Source organism: Myotis nattereri (assembly GCF_964212035.1).
Source record: "Myotis nattereri genome assembly, chromosome: 10".
Taxonomy (NCBI): domain Eukaryota; kingdom Metazoa; phylum Chordata; class Mammalia; order Chiroptera; family Vespertilionidae; genus Myotis; species Myotis nattereri.
This window is the reverse complement of record NC_138085.1, coordinates 13,174,518-13,202,193: the sequence shown is the minus strand read 5'-3', so window position 1 is coordinate 13,202,193 and position 27,676 is coordinate 13,174,518.

The following is a 27,676-nucleotide window of genomic DNA, read 5'->3' as shown; positions in this document are numbered from 1 at the left end:
ACCAGCTTTCCCAGGGGGAATCACCCCCACGTCTCCACGCTGGCCTTCTGCAGAGCCCAACGGTTCCTGGACGAGCTTCTATCTCGGTGAGCATACACTCGTGACTCTGCCCACTGCTAGCTGTGAGGCATGAAAATGTCATGAAATGTGAGGCATGAAAGTCTCAGGATGCTCCTCTGAGAAGTGGGTTGCTGGGGGGGGGGGGGGGAACCTCATAGCACTGCTGTGGGGACAAGCCATGGCAGGTCTCACCTTCTCCCTGGCTCTGCAGACAGGGTACCTGGATGTGCGGCAGTTGTTTTTGGCAATTCTTTCACTCTGTCCCACGGAAAGAACTCTGACACACCCATCAGCGGCCTGTGGCATCAGAGGTTGGAAAAGCACATGCAAAGCAACCTGTTAAGCAGTGTGAGATTTCACCTAGCCGGTCCTGGTCCTTGGTGTAACCACACTGGGGATTTCTGGGGAGAGCAGGGGCCCAGGCCCACTCAGATGTATGGCATGCTCCTGGTTGGAGTTTCTTTACTCGACAATGTGCACGCACTTTTGGAGACCCTTAGCCTGACTCAAGGAATGAAGCAGACACAATCCCTGGGCCTCAGTTCTGGGCATTGGGTCCAGGAGTCACGCTCACCATCATTCGCAGCTCGTGTCCACCATCCACCAGGGCTGATGCCATCAGAGTGATTTTTCCATCTGGATGCACACCTGTTTAGAATGACCGGGCTGACACATCGCAGGACCAAGTCATAAAGTGAGTGGTCTCCGGGTCCAGAAGGAGGGCCCTCAGAGTCAGCATCGTGGGGACTGTGGTGGGTGGGGGATGGAGAGTGCCTGGCAGAACCCTAATCTTATACATCATCTGATTCCCAAGAAAGGCCTGGGCTCTGGAGTCTTCTATTCCAGGAGGATAGGAGTCAAAGACGACAGTGGGTGGGGTCCCGGGCCTTGTAGACCCAGAGGGGACGCTGTACTGATTGGTCCCTCACAGTCCCCTCCCCCCCACAGACCCACCCCGCTCTGCCTGCCCCTCTCCATATCCATCTCCCCTGACCACGGTGGCCAGGCTCAGAACAGGCCTGTGGTGAGCAGGGTGCTCACAAGCCTGTCTCAGTCCTCAGTCCAGATGCCCAGGGCCTGGAGGGTGGGGGTGGGCAGTGCACTGGACCTTTAGGTGAGCTGCCAGTGGGAAGAAGAGTCTCACACAGACTCCGTGTTGAACCTGCTAGATCCCACAACTGCTACAACCATGACAGCCACACAAGGGCCGGGGTTACCATGGTGCTCTCCCATGGGTGGTCATGGGAGACCTGCACAGAAGCTCAGATCTAAACAAGTGTACCATGGGAGGGCAGACTGGAAGGAAAGAGCAGGACTCAGAATCTGCTGCCCACCTGCCTCTCCCCAGGGCCTTTGCTGCGATGGTGGGGACATGGCTGGACCACGTCCAGGGTTTGGGGCAGCCCCTTCCTTCCGCCTGCTTCAAGGTAGAGCAGGCCTTGGTGCCCGTCAATTCCCCTGCCCAAACCTGGTGGGCCACACCCAAAATCTATGGTTGGCGCTGCAGCACCTTGAGCCCACCGAGGCAACTCAACAAGGTGAGGCAGAATGATCATCTGGGCAGATCATCGGGGGAGGGCAGGCTCATGGGCTGGAGTTCCCTTAAATGTGGTGGCATCTTTCCTGTCTGCACTAAGTCACAGGAAAGCCAGGAGTGTGAGTCAATGTGTCTCTTTCTCCTGCTCCAGGTCCACGCCCAGAGCTCCAGAGCTCTCCGGAGGCAGAGGAAGGGCCTGCTCAGGGGCCAGAGCCTGGTCCAACGAGAGGCCCTGCCCTGGCCAGGCCTGGCTCGAGGCAGTACCTGAAGCCATTATGGAGCCAGCTACTGGCTGCGCTGGAAGCCTTCTCTCGTGCTGTCAGAAGAGTTCTAGGCGATTATCTTAAATAATTCAGAGGAATACATCCCAACTGTACATTTATAATAGTAAATAAGGATAATTTCTAAAAGTACCTACCTATTTATGTAGACTATTTCCCATTAAGTTAAATACTCCTTTTGAATAAATAAGGTTGTTTATTAAAAACACGTGTAGACCATGTCTTCTCACGTACATATACATAATTCCATACACACACACACACACACACACGTACACACACACACACGTACACATATATGCTGACATGGAAGGTGCTCACTGTATAATACAGTTTTAAAATAAGTTTTGAAACATTTAATTTCCTCTGATAACTACGTATACACTGATAAAATGGGGAAATAAAATCTGGAAATATATACACCAGAATGTTCACACTGGTGAACTGTCAGCAGTGAAACTACCAGAAGTGACAGTTTCTTCTCATTTTGCTTTATGAATAGGTTCTGGTTGACACAAGGATCATACCTCCAATATATAGACAGACAGTAGAGAGAGGAAGGGAGAGGCAGAGAACACAGATGAGAGGTGCACCAGCCGCCTCCTGCCCACCCCGACATGGAACTGACGGCAAAACCCTGCCACGTGCCCTCCCTGGGAACTGATCCGGAAACCTTTCAGTGCAAGGGGAGATGCCCATCCAATGAGCCCCATCAGCCGGGGCTAGACTCAGTATATATTTTAAAAAAATACACTTTGATTGATTTCAGGGAGGGAGAAAGGGCGAGACAGGAACGTAAACCATGAGAGAGAAGCATGGATCGGTTTCCTCCTTCACGACCCCTATTGGTGATCCAGGCTGCAACCAGGCCTGTGCCCTGACCCGGAATCAAACCAACTCTGCACTCCTGCCTGCTTCACAGGAGGACGCTCGACCACCGTGCAGCACTGGCCAGACTCAATCATATCTTTCTAAACTTTCCCAAGTGCCAATTTGTATCTTGAAATGGTCTCAGGAATGGAAAAATTACTTAATGGGGGGCATTCTACTTCCCTCGCCGTTTAGCTGCATTTGCTATTTGGCCAGAAACAACCAGTAGACTAGCTCTCAACCATACTTAAAATCACTAGGGATAGCAAGAGCATTGCTTTGGTTGCAACAGGAGTAACTCAAAACAACTCCCTCCACTAAACACTTCCTGAATCATTTCCCTTCCTCCATGAGCCCAGAATTTAACTCACCAGTCAAACTCAGCTTAGGGAGAGGAAATGGTTCCACTGGAACAGGACGGTACGGAAACAAGGTACACAGCCCTGGTTCTACCGGAAGGGCCATAGTTCACTGACACCACCACTGGAACAATCTATAATTAAAATGAAAACCATCATGTCAGAAAATTCTAAGCAGAAAAGGACAAAGGAATGCCACTGGTGAGTATTTCAAAAGGAGGCACGCTGTGCAAGAGGGATCCATTCAGTGCTGTGGCCCAATCATCCAAAGCTCATCGTTCTCATGTGAGCAGTACTCTTGCTCTGAGGGGAGACACATTTCCTTTCTTTCATTTCATATTTGCTTTCAAGGAAAACCAGCTGGCTGGTCAATACACCAAGCCAACACTCCTCAGGTATCCAACAGGAGAAACCTAAATGTCTCAGTGAATTTTAAGTTTTACTAAATTTGAATTAAAAAAAAGTTTCATTTTAAATTGATATGTGGCTGCCCGACTAGCATGGCTCAGTGCTTGATCGCGGACCCCAGAACCAAGAGATCCCCGTTTCAATCCCAGCCAGGGCCCGTACTGGGGTTGCGCGCTAGGGGCTATGAGACGGATGATGCTCTCTCATCATTGATGTTTCTCTCTCCCCTTCCCCAGCCTCCTCACGGCCCCCACCTCCACCCCCCTGCGCTCTCTGTTCCCCTTCCCTTCCTCTCTCTGAGATCAATGAAAACATATATGTTTAACCAGTTCTATGTGGATAATATGGACCCTATGAGACAGGGTACTTCAAAACACTAGGCAACTGTTGTGAAACAGTCATCGCTGAGTCTCGGGACACCTGTCCTCCACAGGTCCACACAGAAGAAATGTACGGGGCCCTTAGTGATCACAGTAGAAACAGGAAGCTCTCCATCCGACAGGTCCCCACTGCCCTTCCCCTCACCACCTCCTCCTGGGCTGAGGCACCTCCTTCAGGAGCAGTTTGACACTAAACTGCCCCATGTCCCTTGCAATTTGGCCCGTTCTGCCCAAGGGTTCACACAAGAGTCTCATAGTTGATTTCTGAGACACTATGTTCCTCCCTGATATAAAGCACAATAGCGAGGAGAGGATATTTTTCCGCTCGTTGATGCTGGGAGCTTACCCTGACATCACTGAGCAGCTGAATTCAATATTGGATCCACCTACCTGTGGACTTGTTCTTTTGTGAGAAAGACAAGTCCCTACTGTTAGCTTCATCACTATTCTGCTGCTTATAATTCTCAGCTTCCACACTGAATGAGATCCTTAAAACTCCTGAGGGTGGACAAGGTTGTAGCATTTCATGGTATTGCAAAACAACAACAACACCAAACACGAAAACAAAAACAAAAAACAATGGGAGCAGAGAGCAGGACAGGGGAAAGATGGGAGATGCCGGAAAGTACACCAGCCTTCCACCGACTCCAGAGGGAGACGTCGGGATACAGGGCATGGCGCAGCTCTAAGCTGGGCTGGCAGAGTGTGATGCCAATGAGGATCTCAAAGTGTGACCACAGAAAAGGGGTGAGGGAGAGACAAGACTGCAATAGGAGCTAAGGTCGGATCATGGTCGGCCTGGACGGACACGCTAAGGATTTGGGACTCATTTCTAAAGCCATAGGAGACCACTGGCAGTTTTCAGAAGAGACATGATCATATTGACATTTTCAAAAGATCCTTCGGGCTGCCCGTAGAGAATGCTTAGGGACCCGGCGATACTAGAGGTTGACAGGTCACAGAGCACACATGGGATCAGGAGGCCCCGAAGTCAATGGGGCTTAGTACTCTTGCTGCTAACCTTGATGGCTTCACACTAGAATCGTTGTATCAGGAATGTCAAGGTGGAAATCTATCCCACTCATGGCACTTGACAGCTTATGTCTAGAAGTTACAATAAAGTAGCACGATATGCTGTATCTTTTCTCAGATCAAAACACTCTCAGAACAAAGTGGAGAACATACCAAAACCAAGACTTGCTAAAGTGGTAAGGAAAAGGGTGTGGACTCAGCTTCCAGACAGAACAACAGGTCAGTGGCACAGACAGAGACGCACACACACACAGAATGCGAGAGAGAGGCTGAGAGGAAGGAAGGGACCTCAAGAACGAGAGTACAAGACAAGTGACAGGACCTGACACCCCATCAGCTGGCCTGTACTTGATGTTGTTTAGAAGCGAGTTTATAACATAGAGTCCAAACATAATCGAAATACAAGCAAATGTCACCATACTGTTCACAAAACCTTTAATGACACAGTTGCTTACCTTGATCAAGTGTGCATACTTCTTCAGTTGTTCTGAAAAGCATTGTGTAATCTTTGCAGTAATGATCTAAGTAAAACTCCATTTTTAAGTCCCTACAACAACAAGAACATATAAAATACAAATAACTAGGAAGGTATTCCAATATTTACCCCCAACAGTTAGCAATCATCAATAGAACTTTCCCATTTAAAAACACTTATGAGAAAAAAGATAATCAAATCCAGAGCCCCTTTATTCTATTTCTGGACTTTCCTGTGCCCAGTATTGTAAGTGCAACCTCAACTACTTTTGCTAGACAGATGTTGTGCAGGTGAAACTACTGTAAAAACACTGTGATCTCGGTTCTCTTCCATTACCATTGGCTGTTGATCTTGAACAAACCATCTCTAGAGCCTCAATATTTTCTTCCAGAAAATGGGGAAATACCAGTTAATTCACTGTGAAGTTTTAAAACTAAATAAAATATGTGAAAAATACCAGAGCCCATGATTAGGGTTGGAAATCATTTCATTATAAAACAGTTTTCACGATAGTAATGATTTGTCCTAAGAGAAATAAAAAAAAAAATTTAAAGTGCCATTTCTCAGAATACAACTTCTTTATCTCAAGGAAGATCACAAAAATTAGAAAACGTTCTGTAATATTAACTCAGATGTTGGTATTTTTATTCCATTCAATTTTATTTATTATCAACAGTCACAATACCCAAGTGTGTGACCTTTAGAATTCAGTGTTAAACAGAGTGCTGGCCAGGCTGTGAGAGTGCAGTGTTAGCACCATTTAAACGTAGATCCACCAGGAACCTGACAGACACCGAAGGCAACAGCACAAGTGCAGCAGAGAGCCCACAGCGAACCAAGCGTCAGGGTCTTGGAAACACACTGACAGGTTTTCTCATCACTAATGGGGGTCATGGTTCCCTGGCCTGGTTGACAATTTATGTAGCTAAACTGCAGTTCTCTGAACTGTAAGCACTACTAGAATGTAGGTATTGTTACAGCATAGCAGGTATTGTTATAGACCTTCCACCACAGTGCAGGCAGTCAGCCTGTCAACATGAAATGCTCTTCGGGTCACCCCCAGTGTTTACCATGTTTCCTGACTTCCTACTGATCTTAGGACAAAGATGACTCACAAGCCCTTACATAGCCAGTATCTTCAAACAATTCTGTGTTTTGCAAACAATGCTCTGGGTTCTTAAGGCCAACGTCTGAGTCACCTGAGCACTCCTGGAAGTTTTCACTCTACACACAGTATTTACCTTGCCAACTGAACAAGGGGCGTCAACAAGTGAATGAATTCCTTCTCCCATCAGAGTATTCCATTTAGGCTCCTCAGAGACCCAGTGAAGTAGGAAAAAGATTGCAGGTATGTGAGAGAAGTGTAGAAGAATCCAGACTAAGATTCTGTGACAAGTCTTCATCCTTCATCTGAGAAACTTTCCAAAGGATTCAGACATAAAGATCTGTTCAAAAGGTGAGACTCAACCTTCTGGTGGTGGTCTGAATTCAGTAAATACTCCCAATCCCGAGAAGAAGAAACAGATATTGATTTTTAAAATCATGCCTCCTTGTAATTAGGGGGGTGGGAGTGATCAAGGACGGGTCGATGAGGGGAGAAGGAGACATATGTAATACTTTAAACCAGTGTTAAACTCAACCTTCCTAATGCCGCGACCCTTTAATATAGTTCCTCATGTTATGTTGACCCCCACTTTCACTGTTACAAATTAAATATAATTAAAGCATAGTGATTAATCCCCAAAACAATATGTAATTATATATGTGTTTTCCCATGGTATTAGGCGACCCCTGTGAAAGGGTCATTCGACCCCTAAAGGGCTCACGACTCACAGGTTGAGAACCGCTGCTTTAAACAATAAAAAAATTCAATTAAAGCAATTCAAGTTCCATTTTCATATTCAGTTGATCTAAGAATATGAAAAAAAAATCACAATGCTGGCCCAGCAGGTGTGGCTCAGTGGTTGAGCATCAATCCATGAACCAAGAGGTCATGGTTCAATTACTGAACAGGGCACATGCTCAGGTTTCTGGTTTTATTCCCAGGAGGGAGTGTGCAGGAGGCAGCCAACTGATGATTCTCTCTCATCAAGGATATTTCTATCTCTCTCGCTCTCCCTTCCTGTCCCTGAAATCAATTAAAACATTTTAAAAATTAAGTAATCACAATGCTGGAAAATGAAAGGAATATCAAAACACCTAAATGACTTTAGTGATCTTCTAAATCCTCTGTTGTCATTTCCAGTCTCCAAAGCACTTTCTCCACGAGATTTGAGGCTCTTTGTTGTCATTTCCACAGTCTCCACAGCACCTTCTACGGAAAGAGATGTGGACTCTTCCTTTAATGAATAATATAAAAATGCTTAGACAAAACCACCATTATTCATTTTGTTTTGAACAACAAAAAAAGAGGTATACATTTGGAATCAAAAAGTTCAATAAAATTCCAAAAAGAAACTTATTGTAGGCTTTTTCAGACTTACCCTGTGATATGATAAATGCCTAAAATTAAAACAAAATGCTTATCTAAGAATTGCATCTAAATAATAGCCTATTAACAAATCATATCTAAATAAGAATTGTGGTGAGCTAGAAGGGGACAATAAAAAAAGGGGGACATCTATAATACTTTCAAAAGGAAAGATTTTAAAAATAAATAAATAAATAATTATGACATATAGCTATATACTATCTTCTCACCAGCTCAACACATGCACCATGGGAACTAAAAAAGGTAAAATAAAATTAAACAAATGAATGATAAATATTATAAGATAAAGTATGTGTGTAAATAAATTTTAAGAAAAGAGTAGACAAAAATTTAAAAATCAACTAGCTAGAAGCCTTGCCACAAAAGTGACCTCAAACCGTGGCTCAACCTGTATTGACCTTATGTCCTTTATAAAACTAAAGATTACCAGAAGAGCTATTTATAACCTACAGGTTTCTTAATGATCTTATCATTCTTAGACAGTCAGAAAAATATCTTTAGAAAAACTAAACTTTCCCTTTCATCTTGCAAAACATAAACTAGGAAATGCCATTCAACTTTCACTAGCATGCCTAACAATCACTTACTTGAAATTATTTAATGGTATTTTATGGGTTTTTTAATTGTGGTTAAATATACATAATGTAAAATTTACCATTTTAACCATTTTGTGGTGTACAAATTCAGTACCATTAAATACATTCATTCATAAAGTTGTGTAACCTCAATGCTATCCATTTCCAGAACTTTTCCATTATCCCAAACAGAAACTGCCAATTCAACAACTCCCCCTTTCTCCCTCCCTCAGCTTCTATTATATTTTCTGTCCTTATGAATTTACCTATTCAAAGCAAAGTACCCCATGAAGGTGGAATTATACAGTATTTATGTTATGTTGGGTATAACATCCTCAAGGTTCATCCATGTTGTAGCACATCTCAGAATTTCCTTCATTTGAAAGGCTAAATATTTCATTGTAGGCATATACCACATATTGTATATCCAGTCATCTCTCCATACACACTGGGGTTGTTTCCAGTTTCAACTATTGTGAATAATGCTGCTATGAACACTGGTGTTCGACTGAGTCCCCACTTTCAAATCTTTTCCTTTTATTTCAACATTTTTTTATTAAGGAATTACATATGTCCTTATCCCCCCATTGCCCCCCACCCCACTCCCATTCATGACCTCACTCCCCTGGGTCTGTGTCCATTGGTTATGCTTACATGCATGTATACAAGTCCTTTGGTTGACCTCGATCCCTTACTCCCACCCTCCCCTACCTTCCCTCTGAGGTTTGAGCATCTGATGGATGCTTTTGTCTTTTGTGTATATATAATCAAAAGGGGAATTGTTGGATCATATGGTGATTCTAGGTTTAACTCCCCCCCCTAATTTATCTTGAAATTTATTGTTGAAATTATTATAGATGTCCCTTTCTATCCCCCATTCATCCCCTCCACCCTGCCTAGGTTTAATATTTTGAGAAACAGCAAATGGTTTCCCACAGTGGCATTTTTTACTTTTCCACCAGTAATCACAGGGTTCCAGTTTCAACATCCTCACTTATTTTTTTCATTGTTTAATAAATCAGTCAGCTCAGTAGGTATGACATGGTATCGCACTGTGGTTTTGATTTGCATTTGCCTAATGATTAAACATGCTGAGCACTGTTTCATGTGCTCATTGGCCATGTACATATCTTTAGAGAAATGTCCGTTCAAGCCCTCTGTCCAGTTTTAAATTGAATTGTCTAATCTGTGGTTGTTGAATTTAGGAAAAACCGGCATTAGAGCTGCACTCCCACCTGAAATGTCCCAAATCTACGCTGTACCTATTATTGACTCAGCTTCCTTTTATGAAATCCCATCCTCCCAGTCTCTAAAAGCAGATAGTATTTTATTTTATTTTTATTTTTTAAATCTATATTGTTGAAAGTATTACATAGGTCCTCCTTTCCCCGCATTAATCTCTTCCGGGCCACTCCCATCCCCACCCCAATAGTATTTTCATACTCTCCCTTACTCCTGATGTCTCAGGACTTACACATTCCCTCAGCTCTGTCTCTCATTTCTGTCTTCTCTCTTCAGAGCCAATCTTTTTCCCCTGAACTATCATAGAACAGTATCCTTGACAACAGTCTCTCTACTCTCCAGCCAATCCTACACATCCTACACATTGCCACCAAAGTCCTATCTTCTCAAAATACAGAACTAAAGATGTACTTTCCATTTTAATATCCTTGACAGGCTCCTTCTGTGTACAGTTTAAATTTCAAGTTCCCAGGTACAAACAAGGCCCTTCAGTTTGGATCCACTCAGCACCTGCAAGCATCTCTCCACAACCAAACCTTGTGTACATCCATTCTGAACTTAGAAAACATCATGTTTTTCCATAAATCGTTTGGCCGATTCGCTCTGCCTAGAATGCCCTTCTTTTACCAACTTCCAGTTCAATCAGCAACTTCTTTGAGAAATCCTTCCTTCAGAGCCAGTCCCCTGACTCTCACCACACTGTGGACACACAGGTATTATATGGCATTTTAATTTATCTGCATACAGCATTTTAGTTATCTGTTTATTTGTTCAACTAAATCTGAGTCACATACACCTGGTATTGATTCCTAACCAAAATATAAAATATCTTCCTGCATATAGTAAGAAGACTAAAGAACAATATGTTTTCCAGACCAAAAGGACTGAAATTAAAAATCTTATCGTTCTATTTACAAGCAGTCTTAAGATAACGGAGACAAAAGAGACAATTCATCTAACTGCACATCCATGGAATATAGTAAACATGCAATCATCCTTTGGAGAATTGAAGATGGAAACATAGAAGCAAAGAATGAGTTTGAGCCCGGCCAGCATGGCTCTGTGGTTAAGCATCGACCAATGAACCAGGAGGTCACAGTTTGATTCCAGGTCAGGGCATATGTTTGAGTTGCAGACTCGATCCCCAGGAGGCAGCCAATCAATGATTCTCTCTCATCATTGATGTTTCTATCTCTCTCTCCCTCTCCCTTCCTCTCTGGAAAATAAAAATACATATTAAAAACAAACAAACCCTTGTTGGATATCATCATGCCACTTTCACAACTACACTAACCATATGGTTACGGGGGGGGGGGGGCGGAAATATCATCAAAATGGTCACTGGGGCCCTAGCTGGTTTGGCTCAGTGGATATAGCATTAGCCTGTAGACTGAAGGGTCCCAGGTTCGATTCCAGTCAAGGGCACATGCCCAGGTTGCCGGCTCAATCCCCAGTAGGGGTCATGCAGGAGGCAGCCGATCAATGATTCTCTCTCATCATTGATGTTTCTATCTTTCTATCCCTCTCCCTTCCTCTCTGAAATCAATAAAAATATATTTTTAAAAAAATGGTCACTGGCTTCAACACTCCTTGACAGAAATGCTTTTACACATGCCCTCAAGTTTAGGAATAATTCAGTTTATCGTTCCCAGTATATTGTTAGAAGGGTACAATGTTCATCAGGAAACAGTTAATGGGGGAAAACACAAAAAAGCAATGTCCAGGTACCAAGATTGCAGTGCTTACCACTAAGGAATTTAACATTAGTCAAAAAGTCTTGAAATCTCTTGTCAATAGCCCAATAATTAATTCAACTGCTATAGATATATTCTCCCCCGCCCGAAAACTTTTTATTCTAAAAATACTCAGTAAGAAAAGTTGAAATAATACAGTGAACACCTGTTTCATCTAAATCTAACAGTTGTTAAGGCCTAGCCGGTTTGGCTCAGTGGATAGAGCATCGGCCTGCGGACTGGTCCTGGGTTTGATCCCAGTCAAGGGCACATACCCAGGTTGCGGGCTCAATCCCCAGTAGTGGGCATGCAGGAGTCAGCCAATCAATGATTCTCTTCTTACCATTGATGTTACTGATGTTTCTCTCTCTCTCTCTCCCTCTTCCTTCCTCCCTAAAATCAATAAAAAATGTTTTAAAAATAAACAAATAAATCTAACAGTGGTTACCATTATGCCATATCTGCTTATGTGCATGTGAGGGATTTGACTGGGGGATGATGACTACCTGAAAATCCCCCACATCATGACTTCATCATGCATTTCCCCAAAATAAATATTCTCTCCTATACACCACAAAACCATCATCTTGCCTAAGAAAAAATTTTTCTAACATCACCTAATATTCAGTCCATTTGCAACTTTTTCAAATTTTCCCCAAAATGTTTTTTAAGACAATTTTCTAGAACCAGGACTCAATCAAAGTTCATTCAAAATGGTGCAAAAAATATTGCATTTGGTGATGTCCTTTAGTCTCTTTTAACCTACAATAGGCCCCACCTTTTTCCCCCTCCATGACTCTTTTTTTTTTTTGCTTTCTACTACTTTTCTTTTTTTTTATTAATTAAATCTTTATTATTCAGATTATTACTTTTGTTCCTCTTTTTTCCCCCCATAACTCCCCTCCACCCAGTTCCCACCCCACCCTCCTCCCTCACTCCCCATCCACTGTCCTCATCCATAGGTGTGCGATTTTTGTCCAGTCTCTTCCCACATCCCCCTCACCCCTTTGCCCCCCAAGAATTGCCAGTCCACTCCCTTTCTATGCCCCTGATTCTATTATAATCACCAGTTCATTCTGTTCATCAGATTAGTCACTTGATTTTCAGATTCACTTGTTGATAGATGTGTATTTGGTGTTCAAAATTTGTATCTTTACCTTTTTCTTCTTCTTCCTCTTCTTAAAGGATACCTTTCAGCATTTCATATAATACTGGTTTGGTGGTGATGAATTCCTTTAGCTTTTCCTTATCTGTGAAGCTCTTTATCTGACCTTCAATTCTGAAGGATAGCTTTCCTGGATAAAGTAATCTTGGTTGTAGGTTCTTGGCATTCATCACTTTGAATATTTCTTGCCACTCCCTTCTGGCCTGCAAAGTTTCTGTTGAGAAATCAGCTGACAGTCGTATGGGCACTCCCTTGTAGGTAACTGTCTTTCTCTTGCCGCTTTTAAGATTCTCTCTTTGTCTTTTGCTCTTGGCATTTTAATTATGATGTGTCTTGGTGTGGTCCTCTTTGGATTTCCTTTTGCTTGGGGTTCTCTGCGCTTCCTGGACTTGTAAGTCTATTTCTTTCACCAGGTAGAGGAAGTTTTCTGTCATTATTTCTTCAGATAGGTTTTCAATATCTTGCTCTCTCTCTTCTTCTGGCACCCCTATAATTCGGATGTTGGTACGCTTGAAGCTGTCCCAGAGGCTCCTTACACTATCTTCGTATTTTTGGATTCTTTTTTCATTTTGCTTTTCTGGTTGGATGTTTTTTGCTTCTTCGTATTTCAAATCGTGGACTTGATTCTTACAATCCTCTAGTCTGCTGTTGGGAGTCTGTATAATATTCTTTATTTCAGTCAGTGTATGCTTAATTTCTAGTTGGTCCTTTACCACAACCTCGAGGGTCTCATTAGATTTCTTACAGATCTCATTAAGTTTATCAGCAGTTTCTAGAAAATTCTTGAAAAACCTTAAAAGTGTGGTTTTGAACTCTATATCCACTAGTTTGCTTTCCTCCATTTCTGTCATTGTGTCCTTCTTCTTTGTCTCCGCATTTTTATGCTTCCCTGTGTTGATAAAGTGGTTTTCTGTGCTGAGTGTCCACTAGGGCCCAGTGGTTCAGCCTCCCCAATTACCTGAGGAGGACACTCCTGGTGCACCCCCTGGCGGTCTTTGTGCACCGTCTTGTTGTAGTTAAGCCTTGATTGTTGTAGTTATCACTGGGAGGAATTGACCTCCAGGCCAATTGGCTGTGAGAATCAGCTGTGTCTGCAGTGGGAGAACTTCTGTGCTGGACACACTCCTCTGGGGCAAGACTTGCTTCAATGGGGCTTTGGCGCTCACTGAGTCTGCCCCCTGAGTGTGTCCTTTATGGTTCCATGGAGCTGCAAACCGGATGGTTCCACTCTGACCTCTGGGTTTCCTGGCTCCTGGATCTCTAGGGAGGTGCTAATCTAGCCTTTGCCTGAGGCTATCCAGCAAAAGCTTCCATGCAGGGCTTAGGTGGGGCGGGTCCCACGGGATCAACAGGGTGGGGCTAGCAGTTATGGCTGCTCTCAGTCCAGCCCTCAGAGGCTCTGCTTCTCAATGTCCTGGTAATTGCTGCAAGCCCCTCAGAGACAAAGCTGCCCTAGAGTTCTGACCTATGCCAGACAGTCCCGCTTCTCCCGTATGAGTCTGGGTCCCTAGAGACTTGACTGGAACTGGAGCTCAGAGCCTGAGACTCCCTCCTGATTGAAAACGACAACCATGCCCTCAGCTGCCAGCCCGCTCCGCATGCACTTCCGCACCATAGTATTTTACTGCCATACTGCGTCTCCTCTGAGTCTCGGTATGCTTTTCTCTTTCCTTCTCCCTTCTAGTTGTACAATTTCCACTCAGCCAACATTCCTGTGGTTCTGGATGGTGTCCGTTCCGTCTTTTAGTTGTATTTTTGAAGTGGATTTAGAGGCAGCAAACTCCAGTGTTTAACCTATGCTGCCATCTTGGTTTCTCTCCATGACTAACTCTTTAAGGAGACCAGAATGTAGACTATCCCATATTCTGGATTTGTCTAATTGTATCTCATAGTGGTTTTTTCTTTAAGTCTTTATGATAGAAAATTTCAAATATATACAAAGTAAACAGAGTAACATAATAAATCTACAACAGCCAGCTTCAATAATTCTCAATTTCTGGTGGTTCTTGTTTCATCTATACCTCCACCCATTCCTCATCTCATTTTACAAACTGATCCTCTAGGCCCCATACTTCCTATAACTGGAAGTTAGGTCTACATATTCATATCAAATATTTGGGGGAAGAAAACTGAGTAGATGACATCATGTCTCCATGCCACATTACAGCTGTAGGTATAAAAGAGTCCTCTGTCCCCTATCAGTGATGGTAACCCACCAGGTTGTGGAGGTGGAGAACAACATGCAGCTTCAAAGTAGAGATGCATTTGTTTCTTCACTTTGGGTGACACCTTGGTGCCATGCTAACACCTTTCACGCAATGGCATTACTATCCCATTTACAATCCTTGTCTGAATCAGAGGTTACACTTGTGTAAGAGGTTACACAGAATAGCGATTTTCAAATTCTACCAGTCCTTCTATATTTATTAGCTGGCATTCTACTTTAAATAAGGGTTTTCCTTTATTAACTGGAGATGAACTGCAAAGCTTCCTAAAAAGGCAGGGCAAATGCTTAATTCTGTCCCTTTAATTACTAATTTTTATTTGTTTCTATTCTTTTTTTATAATCAGTTAGAAATATATGTAGTTTACATATAAATAAATATACATATAAATTTATATATAAATTTATGAAATATAAATACATATATAAATATATTTTCATTGACTTCAGAAAGGAAGAGATAGAAACATCAATGATGAGAAACTTTGATTAGCTGCCTCCTGCATGCCCCCTACTGGGGATCAAGCCAGCAACCCAAGCATGTGCAATGACAGCAAATTAGATTTTTTTTTCCTTTCCCGTACTCTCTATTTTTACTATGAACTTGATTTTTATTTATTCAACACTTTGCAACCAAATATAATCATGTGCTAATATATTCTTATACCCTTAAATTTAAGTCATAAATTTTCTTGGCAATAAATAATTAAATTACTCAAGTGTTTAAACATTACCATGAAGTTGACAAAGAACAGTGCAAAAAAATGATGATATAGGAAATAAATGAAATGTTTATTTCCCCACCGTTATCTTCACTACATGTTAAAACATATATCTAGCTACTGAGATCATTATATATTGTTTTTATTATTTCTGTTAAATTTTAGGATAAAAGCTTTGTTTTTTTAAAAAAATTACTCAATAATCAATCAAATACTAAAATTCAAATCAACTCACCTGTTGAACAGGACTATCAACGGTAAAGGCCTTGTAAAGAGCCAATGCCTGGCTTTTACTTCCTTTGCTCCAGATCACCATATTTCCAGGCACATAGAGTTCCTCGTCATAATCCATTTCTCCAATTTCACTTCTGCCTCTCCTTAACTGCCAGCTTTCCTTAAAAATTTACATATGTAAGACATGTTTAAGCGGTTTTTATTTCTTTTGCAACATTATGGAGCAAGATTAATTAATTAAAATTGAACAGCAATTCAGATACAAGTCTCCTGCTCTGTCTGTGGAATAAGGCTCAGTCCAAGCCCAACTTTTAGGTTTGGTGCCACTGATTAACAGAGGAGGGGGTGTGGGTGTATGTATCATAGTGTATCTTACAGGATTTCAAACATGGGAATTTACCTCAAGAATTCTCTATATTAAGTATTTTATTATTACGTTACCATTTTATGCTGCCAAAAACATAAATAAACAAAAACTAGACCCTACCTATATATCCAAAAATTAAGCCAACATTCTTGGGAGACTAAAGACATACGAAGCATATGGGGGGTGAAGCAGAGGGGGCAGTGAAGTGCACATGGGACACTGGGGGAGCTTACCCACTATGCAGACTTCCCTGCTTCACAACTGCATATACATTCACCTTCCTGCCCTTGTGCCAACCATCAAAATGAACAGGGCAGAGAAAGGTTTGGATTCCTAACTACAGACTTCCGCTCCTGGAAATTTTGGTATCCGAAAAGGGATACAGAAATGGAATTAAGATGAGAAAGACTGACTGTTTAACATGCACTTACTTCTCATCCCCCTATTTAAAAACTAGTACTGTATCTACTTATGTGGCATTTCTTTTCTCCTCTAGAAACATGTAAGTTTTTGGCAGCAGGGACCATTGCTAACTCGACTATCTAACCATCAAATAACATGAAATCTGGTCCCACATACTAAGTGAAGAAAAAGAGATTTAAATGGACCATAATCATAGTGACTCTCATTATAAATCCCTGAGTTATATGTCTAAACAGCCTTGACACTATAATACAATTAAGGTCATTATTTTTAGCTTTCATAAAATTTACCAAATCTTAACCAATACCCTAGAAGTAGCATCATACTCATTTCTCAGTAGCATCTCGGTAGCCTTAAATTACAAGTAGATCGAATCTCTCTACATTTCAAAAGCAAACTGAGAATCTTGATAAAACCTTCTGTTTTTCGTGGATTGTAACCTCCTGCAGGGATCCCACCAAGCCAGCAGCACCATCAGATGACCACAACTCAGAGGCTGGCTGCAGCTGCCGAAGCTGAAGGTTCAAAGCATTAGGGTGGTGTCTGCAGTGGTCTCGACCAAAAGGAACAAATTCCTGCAAATCCCCAAATGCAATCATTGTTGCCCTTTCTTCAGAGAAGTTCAACATGGCTTTCAGATATCAATATTATTTCTGTATGAATTCAAACACATTCTGGCCAGCTGCTGGAATCAAAACGAGAAGAAAATTATCAGAAGCTTACAGAAGAGCCATTAATCCTTAGATGAGTGTCATACAATCCTATCACATTGTAGGTGTACAAGTAATCATAACATCAAAGAGCATTCCAGATCTGATTCTTTCAGGTAATTAGTTACCATTTCATAGTTACCTTACACTATCAGTACATAATTAACATTACAGCTACATGTTAGTTGCTGACAAAATCAACTGTAGGAAATCACTGGGCTGAGAGATAAGCACTTATGGCTGACAATATTGATCCTACATTTCCTACTACTACTCACTAATTTCTCCACATTTCACATTTAAGGATTTAGACAAGTTTTACTTTATAGTAAATGGCTCTCAACATTTAAGGGCATTTCTGTTCAAATGCTGGAACAACATTTAAAAAGCACACCTGACAGATCACTGGCATATTGAAATGAAACAAACAAAAACAACATATTATTTCTAATTCATCAAAAGTTGAACCACTTGGTGCTTTAAGAAACTAGTAAATGTCATCATTAATTGTGAGCCTCAATCCACCTAAACATGTAATTGCAAGCAATGCCAATTTCTGGTGCAAACCCCAAAGACCAAGGCATGAACAAAATCACTGGCGATGGAACAGTCATGCTTGTTTGCAAACTTAACAGTTCTGGCTTTGAAAGAACACAATCTACTACAGTTCAACTCATTACTACAAAGAAGTGGGCGAGCTGTGGGTGGAAAGAGCCCTCACCCCTTACTTCCAGAACATTTCTACGAACAGTAACTGACAGCCAGTCAAATTCGGCCACTGTAGAAGGTGGATGACAGTTTTGCCTCAGACAACTCTTATATGAAAAACGGTATTGTGGCATAGCGGTTAAGCTGCAATCCTCAAATACAGGAATCAAAACAAACATTCATGTCAGCACTAGACAACCTTTAAAAACAGTGTTTGAAATGGCTTTCACATCACAAACAGTTTAATATGACTTCATTTCTCCTCTGAGATCTTTTTGGCACCAGCAGCTTTCTTGGCTGAAATATCTAAGCCTGTGGTTCCCATGCAGCTCCTCTAGGGTTGCAGTTATGTTTTCTGTGAATTAAGTGTTATTCCTGAGAGAACGGTTATGTCACATTCATGACACTTGTTCCTCCTTCTGATAAGTCAGTTTTGAGAACAGTTTAACTTGGGCCATGACTGAGATAGTGCCTGTGGGAGCCTCATCAGAGTACACCAGATGTTCAAGGCCAATCTGAGCAGGAGAATCCTAATTAGGATGTTCAAGGCCAATCTAAGCAAGGACACAGAGATTGTACTGTACACACTGGGCAGGAGTACCTTACTATAACCCAAATACTGATGTCACTATTCGGCAGGAAGCCTTTGTGTCTAAGTTAGTATAAAGGTGTTACTAACCAGCCGGTGGGTGGCTGCTTGGTATGGCTCCTGTTTGCTACTGTATTAGCAAGGGCTGCTTGGCGCAGCCACTGTGTGAAGCTATTTTGAAGAACTGTTTTGTCTGATGGCTCCTTGTTAGCAATGGCTACATGGCCTGCAAAAGAGACTCTCCTGCCCTAACCGGTTTTGCTCAGTGGATAGAGAACAGCCTGCGGACTAAAGGGTCCCAGTCCAGGGCATGTACCTTGGTTGCAGGTACATCCCCAGTAGGGAGTGTGCAGGAGGCAGCTGATCTATGTTTCTCTCTCATGATGTTTCTAACTATCCCTCTCCCTTCCTCTATGTAAAAAAAAATGAAAATATTTTTTTAAAAAGACTCTCCTATATGCCTCTGTCTCTCATGTCCTCTTTGTCTACTGCCCGGCGTTCACGTGGGTACAGCCCCTGGCAGAGACTGTGCACCCCACAGTGCCTTATAAAACTTACACCAAACACCCACAAAATCCAGCCGGCCTTCCTATGTTCTAGTCAACGGGTTAACCAACATATTAACTCTGAGAGGAAGCCACAGAATCGGTAATTAAAGGATCGCCTGCACAGAACAATGGCCACTTTGTGCTGATTAGTATATTTAGATCTTTGCAGCCCCAACTGTGTGTGCGCTTCCCGGGGCCCTATGACAGCACCGCATTGAACTGATGTGCTTCCAGGGAGACCAAGGCCTGGCTTCCTGGGAACAGGGACCTGCCAAGAGCATGCGAGGCGGCTGCGGGGGGGGGGGGGGGCGGGGGGGGAGTGGGGGGGGGACCCGAAGGCACAGGAGGCACCAGAGCCGGGTCTGGGCTGAAGGGCTGCGTCCGGGGCCTCAGGGTCAGAGAGACCCGCGGTCTGAGTGGGGGCCTCAGCAGCGCCGGCTGCCGGGCAGGCCCGCCCTGAGCTGCGGCCGCGGGGACACCGCACTCAGCTGGGAAGGAGGCCGGGGGCGGCGCGGGGAGGGGCGGTCGGGTGCGGGGTCAGGGACACGCGGCGACCAGCAGCGCCGCCGGCTGGACCTCGCCTGAGTCACTGGGGACGCGCGAGGCGCGGGAGCCCGGCTGCGCCCCCGGGGCCACAGCAGAGTCGGTCACGGGGACTCCGCCGTCGCTGAGCGTTTCCTCCCCCTCTGTCCCCCGCTCCCGAGAACCAGCGAGCAGCAGCTGAGGACCGCGGGAGTCAGCTCCCGCTCTAAAACCAAATGACGGACTCCGCTGAATTTCCCGTCCTGCTTCGCGCGGGGCCGGGGGCGGGGCCTTGAAGCACCGGGTCTCGCGGGAGGTGCCACAGCCCGTGGTCTGGCTCTGCTCGCCTCCAGGGAGGATGCTGGGTCCGCCCGCCGGTACAGCCTGGTCCCCGGCGCCGCGTGGAGCCCGGAAGCAGGACCCGGTCAGCTGGAGTCTGAGCTGTGACCGGACCTTCCCGGCCTCTCCATCTGCGCCGGGTCCTGTCACTAGGAGCCTGAGCTGCCTCCACCCGCAGCTGCCGCACTTCCAGGCGGGTTCTGCTCGCTCCCCCGTGGGACTGGGGCGGTGAGGGGGCGCTGAGTTCCCCTCTCCTGGTGCTCCTTCACCCTGTAGGGCCAGACCCTGTGAAAAGTGCAGGAAAGACACGGAGGTCCTCACAGAAACATGGCGTGCCATTTCTGAGCTTCACAGACACACCGCGAGGTGACACCTAGACCTGGATGAAGCACCCCAGCTTTACCTGCCCTCCCTCTCCGTGGACTTAGCTGTACAATCGCACACTAATGGAAACTAGAAAACTTTCCTGAGCTCTGCTCTCCCACGGCATAGGGTGTCTAGGTTAAAACTGTCAATGGAGCCCTAGCCGGCTTGGCTCAGTGGATACAGAGTCAGCCTGCGGACTGAGGGGTCCCAGGTTCCATCCAGGCCAAGGGCATATGCCTGGGTTGCAGGCTCCATCCCCAGTAGGGGGTGTGCAGGAGGCAGCTGATCAGTGATTCTCTCTCATCATTGATGTTTCTATCTCTCTCTCCTCCCTTCCTCTCTGAAATCAATAAAGAAATATATATTTTTAAAAAATATCAATGGAGCTCTGACCCCGTTGTTCAATTGGTTGAGTGTCCTCTTGTAACCAAAAAAGGTTGGGAGTTTGATTTCCAATCAGGGCACATACCTAGGTTGCAGTTTGATCCCGGGTGAGGGGCATGCAGGAGGCAATCGATTGAAGTTTCTCTCTCACATAGATATCTCTAAATAAATAAATAAATAAATAAATATATCCTCAGGTGAAAACTATATATATGTAGTTTCCTCTCTCTCTCTCTCTCTCTCTCTCTCTCTCTCTCTCTCTCTATATATATATATATATATATATATATATATATATTCATTCATTCAATAGACAACTTATGGCCTAAGAAATCAAGTTCAAATTCTTTATCCAGAAATATAAAATTGGCTGAAACCTATGTCTGCACTAAGATCATCTCCTGAGTGTCCCCAAACACATCTTGCACTTTGTGGTCTTGGGATCTGGGTACATCCTCATTTCTTTATTTGGAATGCCAGCCCTCAGGGTTTAGCTCAAATGCCTCTTCTCAGAAGACTTCAATACAAGAAGGAGTTTGCTGAGAGGACTGAATACTTGCCCCCCCCCCCCGGCCCAAAATTCCCATGTGGAAACCATATGCTGTATGTGATGGTGTTTGGAGGTGGTGCTTAGGTCATGAGAGTGGAGCATTCCTGACTGGCATTAGTGCCCCTTCCACAAAGTGAGGACCCAGTGAAGGGAAGGTTGTCAATGAGCGAGAAAGCAGGCCCTCAGCAGACACTGAAACTACCAGCACCATGATCTTGGACTTCCCAGCCTGCAGAACTATGAGAAATAAATTGTTGCTTATAAGCCATGCAGCTTATGGTATTTTCGTCATAGCAGCCCAAACATACTAAGACAGAGTCACTCTTAGAACTTTGAGTGGCCTGCCGTTCTCTATGGTCATTTCCCTAAAAGCAAAATATCCACGTATTTCCCTGGCCTGAGGATACAGGGGGCAAAGTTTGATCTGTAGGAATAAGGCAGGAAGGAGCAAGTTAAGTCTCATCTCTTCTCTCTCGGGTACAAGGAGATTGTCCTGTGTGACTGAGTGGGCACACCTGCCACACAGGTTCTCACTCATTGCCCGCAAAGGGTACAGGAACTTCCCTGCAGTGCCCCCCAGGGCCCTGGGCTGTGCTGCATGAACCCGGGCCTGCACCTGTGCACAGGGCAGAAGGTGGAAGTCCATGAAGGGCCTGGTCAGGGATGGCTAGTTTGCGTGCTAGAGTGGGAGCTGGAGGATATGCAAACCCGGCGCCCACAGCTGCAGGACTCCTGCCCCCAAGAATCACAGATGCAGCCCCAGCTCTCAGGAGAACACGCCTCCTCCCTGGTGGTTCCATGGACGGTGAAGCTGGGCTTCCAGCCGAGGCCTTTGGGGAAAAGCCCAGTTAATACTTCCTGTCCTGGGACCCTGCTCCACTTGCTGACCGTCAGGGCCTTGGGTCAGGGAATGGTCAGGCTGTGGGACAGAGACACACCCAGTCAGATCACACAAATGACAATTCAGTGGCCACTTCTCTCAAGTTTCTAAATCCACAGGCTCCTCGTGCCCACACCCTCCTCACACACACACTGTCACTCAACCCCAATGGTGCCTTTTGCCAGAACACCCTGGCATCCACTCCACTGATTCTGATCCCATCCAGCCCCATCCAGGAACACATCTGAAGACAGCACGAGAGCACATGTCCACCGTGGTGGCAACGACACATTGACGGGTTCCTCACACAGACTGCAGTGGCCATTCTGCTGGAGTTGCTGGCCCTTTGCTCTGTGGGCTCTGCAGCAGCAAGTGGCCCACGGGTCAAGAAGCTCCCTGTGGCCTCTCGGAGCTGAGGACGCCTGCAGCCGCAGCCACAGGAGATCCACCCTCAGTCCTACACCTGCAGGAAACCGAATTCTGCCCGCAACTGGGGTGAGATTGGAAGCACCTCCTTTCCTCCTGGACACTCAGGGGAGACCACCGTCTCAGCCAAAACCCTGGTCTTCTGAGCCCCAAATCAGAGGGACCGCTTATGCCAGGGGTGGGCAAACTTTTTGACTCGAGGGCCACAATGGGTTCTTAAACTTGACCGGAGGGCTGGAACAAAAGCATGGATGGAGTGTTTGTGTGAACTAATATAAATTCAAAGTAAACATCATTACATAAAAGGGTAAGGTCTTTTTTTTTTTTAGTTTTATTCATTTCAAACGGGCCAGATCCGGCCTGTAGGCCGTAGTTTGCCCATGGCTGGCTTACACCATGCCCTGCTCCTGACTGCAGAAGCTGTCAGATAGCCAGGAATGTGTACTAGGTTAGTGATAACAGCAAGGAATATACACCATGTCCTTTATCAAATCAGGTTCTCCGTCCTTAGTTGACTTGTATAGAAGAACCTTCCTATTGGAGAGGGTGCTCGTTCATAACACAATTTCCTGAAAGTGAAAGTTACATGTTGCCTGATGGGAGACAGTTCTCTGGGGCTCCCCCATGGTTCTGCTTGTCTTGCATGGGGCACTGTCTGCCCTTGTTCCTTGGTGTGTAGGGAACAGTTTTGGAAGTGCGTGCCAGCCTCTGGAACAAAGGGCAGGCTTGCTTTCAGCCCTAGGAGATGCAGATGAGGTCTCCCTTTGAGATGTGGCTGGTCAAGGAGAATGGGTCCTGTCCATGGTGCTGATGTACACTTTGGTCAGGACACTGAAAGCAGACAAGCTCTGAAGGGGTTGGTGGGTTTTGCTTAGCTTATCCTGGTAGACATCAAACTCATGACTCAAGAAAAGTGGTGTTCTTTCATCCTTACTGGGAGTAAAATAGTTGTATCTCGGCATGGATTTCTTGGGTTTATCCTAGTTGGGGTTTGTGTAGCTTATTAAATCTGCAGCTTATGTCTTTTGCCAGATTTTGGGATTTTTCAGCCATTATTTTCTCTATTACATTCTGGCTCCAAACTCTCCTGGGCACCTTAGAATAAATAAAATGCAGTCTCACCTTAAACACAAGATAATAGTCAGCAGGAGTTTGTACTCCAAGAGTCCAGGTTGATAATACATATTACTTTAGGGAGAGTTTAAATAAATTCATGTGCATTAGGTGTTGAGGGAGAAGGGAACTTTCGTATGTGGAAAACCACTGGGATGCCCGTGAGATACTGCTATCTGCCTACCAGTAGGGGCTTGGAGGGCAGTGGATTGAATTTGACCTAAGCTGACATGTTTGGGGGTAATTTCTAATTACTTTTAAAGCTTAGTTTTAGAAGTGCTATACTAAAATACATTTGTTGAAAATAAAAATTGATTATTCCTTTGAAAGATGCCAATTTTGACCATACATTTTCGTTGTGTTTCATTGTTTTATGTATATTGTGGGGCTAAGTTCTACAGTGGCATTTTAAAGAAATAAGTTGCAAGAAGAATATAATGTACTAGAGGCCCAGTGCACGAAAATCGTGCATGGGGGGTGGTCCCTCAGCTCAGCCTGCACCCTCTTGCAGTACAGGAGCCCTTGGGAGAAGTCAGCAGTCGGACATCCTTAGCGCTGCCACGGAGGCAAGAGAGGCTCCCACCACCACCACTGTGCTCACCAGCTGTGAGGATGGTTTCTGGGTGAGCGGTGCTCCCCCTGTGGGAGCACACTGACCACCGGGGGGAAGCTTCTGAATTGAGCATCTGCCCCCAGGTGGTCAGTGTGCATCATAGCGTCCAGTCGTTCCACCGTTTGGTCAATTTGCATAGTAGACTTTTATTATGTAGGATGGGCCTTGAGATCGTGAAGAAGATGGAAGCCTGTATCTGAGCTGTTGCCTCGTCTGTCTGAGGGGCAGGTGAGGGACTACGTGTGAAATCCTCTGACAAGGTCACATGTCCTAAAAGGTCATTTGTACCCGAAATTTCACTGACTTTTCTGATAAATCTAGTTCAGTTCAGATGTATCTCACTTAATGTAATTCATTACTAGTGCAAAGATCTGAGTCTGGATTCATTTTATTAGTTCCTTTTCTGTTTTATAAATAAGTCCTATAAAATTTGTTTTTGTTAATCATTTTTAAAGTGATATATGTACTTGATTTTTTTTGGCATTGCCTAAATGTCCTTGCATTTTTTTTAAAAATTATTAGTGAAGGTATTACAAATGTGTCCTCATCCCCCCCATTAACCCCCAACCTCCCCACCCGACCCCCCCCCCCCCACTCCCCGCACACTCATGCTCCCATCCCCCTGTTGTCCATGTCCATTGGTTTGGCTTATATGCATGTATACAAGTCCTTTGGTTGATCTCTTCCCATTACCCCCTCCCTCCCCAACTTTCCTTCTGGGGATTGATAGCCTGATCGCTGTTTCTCAGTCTTTGGGTCTGTCCCTTTTCATCAGTCTATGTTGTTCTCTATAATCCACAAATGAGTGAGATCATGTGGTATTTCTCTTTCTCTGACTGGCTTATTTCACTTAGCATAATGTTCTGCAGTTCCATCCATGCTGTTGCAAAAGGCAAGAGTTCCTTCTTTTTTTTTTTAATATATTTTATTGATTTTTCACAGAGAGGAAGGGAGAGAGATAGAAAGTTAGAAACATCGATGAGAGAGAAACATCGATCAGCTGCCTCCTGCACATCTCCCACTGGGGATGTGCCCACAACCCAGGTACATGCCCTTGACCGGAATCGAACCTGGGACCTTTCAGTCCGCAGGCCGACGCTCTATCCACTGAGCCAAACCGGTTTCGGCGAGTTCCTTCTTTTTTACCGCAGCATAGTATTCCATTGTGTAGATGTACCACAGTTTTCTAATCCACTCATCTGCTGATGGGTACTTAGGTTGTTTCCAAATATTAGCTATGGTGAATTGTGCTGCTATGAACATGGGGTGCATATATCCTTTCTGATTGGCGTTTCTGGTTTCTTGGGATATATTCCTAGTAGTGGTATCACTGGGTCAAATGGGAGTTCTATTTTTAGTTTTTTGAGCAAGCTCCATACTGTTCTCCTATGTACTTGATATTAAACGAAAAGGAATCACAGAATTGCACAAAGAAAGAAGTGAAAGACCCTTCTCCCCCTGCCCCAGACAGCATAGTCCCTGTTAACTGTTTGGGGTGTTGAGGTTTCCTGGTGTTTCAGAGAGCTTCCTACATGCTTCAAATGGGAAAATATCATTTCCGGTTCTGAGCATCATTTGTTCAGTCAGAGCCACATGGCAGCCTAGAAAGCCCAAAACATGGACCTTTCTCCCCAGGTGAGTCATCTGCTGAATGAATGCAGTGGAAGGTGAACTTCTCTTATCTGTCAAGTGATAGGCAATTAATTTCTAAGGCGAGAATGTAAAGTGTATTTCTGAAATGGCATGGTTATGTTTAGAAAATATGGGGTCAGATTCAAATCTTTAGATTATTTAATGTTCTTTGAAGATGTAGATAAAAATTACTCACATTATTGACTCAGCAAAGTCATAATTCCTATGAATCATCTCATTCAATGCATTTCAGGGTTCAAGTCTAAGAAATCCCCTCTGATGAAAACAGAAAAATGACATTTCGGAGGTGTTCAAAGATGAAAGCTGTGCTTTCTTCAGATGAAATCAAGGTTGACGCCTAGGTGCCTGGGACATCACGCCCAGGGACTGTTAATACAGGGATGAAGGGACTGGAGTGAGACCCGGTGGTTTCCAACCCCTGAGTCAGCACTGCGTGGCAGCAATGAAGACGAAGGTGTCGGTGCTCATTTGATAAGATTACTTGTCTGTGGTTTATTTCACTTTATTTTCTCTTCCCTCACATTTTCATTGCTTTAGTATTTACTTCCCTGCCACACTAGTTCCCGGGTGTCCCTGCACCCTAAGAACCTTCATTAACTCCCTCTTATGGCATCAAAAGACCTTAAAGCAGGACAGCGGTTCAGTGAGAGGGCACCAGGTGTGGCAGAGGTACCCGCACGCTGTGTGCTGTGTGTGCACACGTGTCTGGACTACAACTCCTGAAAGGACCTGTGATCCTCTAAGCTTCCTCCTGCTGGTATTTTGGCACAACACTTCATAGTCCTGCTGTGGCGTGTCTGTGTATGTGAAGTGTTTGGAGTAGAGTTTTCTAATGTTTTCTCAGACATAGAGGTGAACTGTTTGGAAGGATAAGTATGTTGAATGAAATTAAGCATCTGTGAGGAACAAGGCACTCTTCCTAGGTATTGAGGGAACTTACATGGTGTTAGGGAAGGAACCTGTGCACACATAATTAAACACCTGTGTTTATGCAGCTCTAACCATGTGCATTATCTCATGGAATCCTTAGAGCACCCTATGGGGTGGGTACCGTTAGAACTGCCTCAATGGCAGAATGTAGCAGTTATGGGCCTCCTGTGCTGTGGAAGCACAGAGGAGGGAGAACTAGACCTTGAAGGATGGTGGGGTTTTATTGGCAGGAAAGAGGTATGTGGTTGTTCCAGGAGAGGGAGGAGAATGAGCAAAGGGAAATTCACAGGGCTCACATGCCAATGTGAGTATGAAGTATTTAATTTTAGCTCTGTTCACAAGGAACTGTGGCCAGTATAAAGATCTTATATGTGCAAATGACATCCATCACACCTCTGGGTGTGTAGGTGTAGTACTTGTTTTACTTAGCCTCTCTAAGGAAAGGGTAAGTGAACGTAAAGTTATTTCCCTTTAAAACAAAGTTAAAGTTTTATATTTCAAATCATTGGCTCAGATGAGTCCAGTCCATCTGCTTTTTGTTTCCTGTAAGAGACCTTTACTGTGCTACAAGTTCATGAAGCATTTACAAGTGAATGGAGCTGAACACTCCCCCCCACCCCCGTTTTAATTTTTATTGGTGACTTTAATTTTTTCATTGTTTCAGGTTACTGGCACCTAGCCATGCTTGCTTGATGGTGATTGTTTCATCAGGTCAAATCCTTCATCCCCAGATCTTGGAATATTATTTGACCTTAGAATGTCTTATA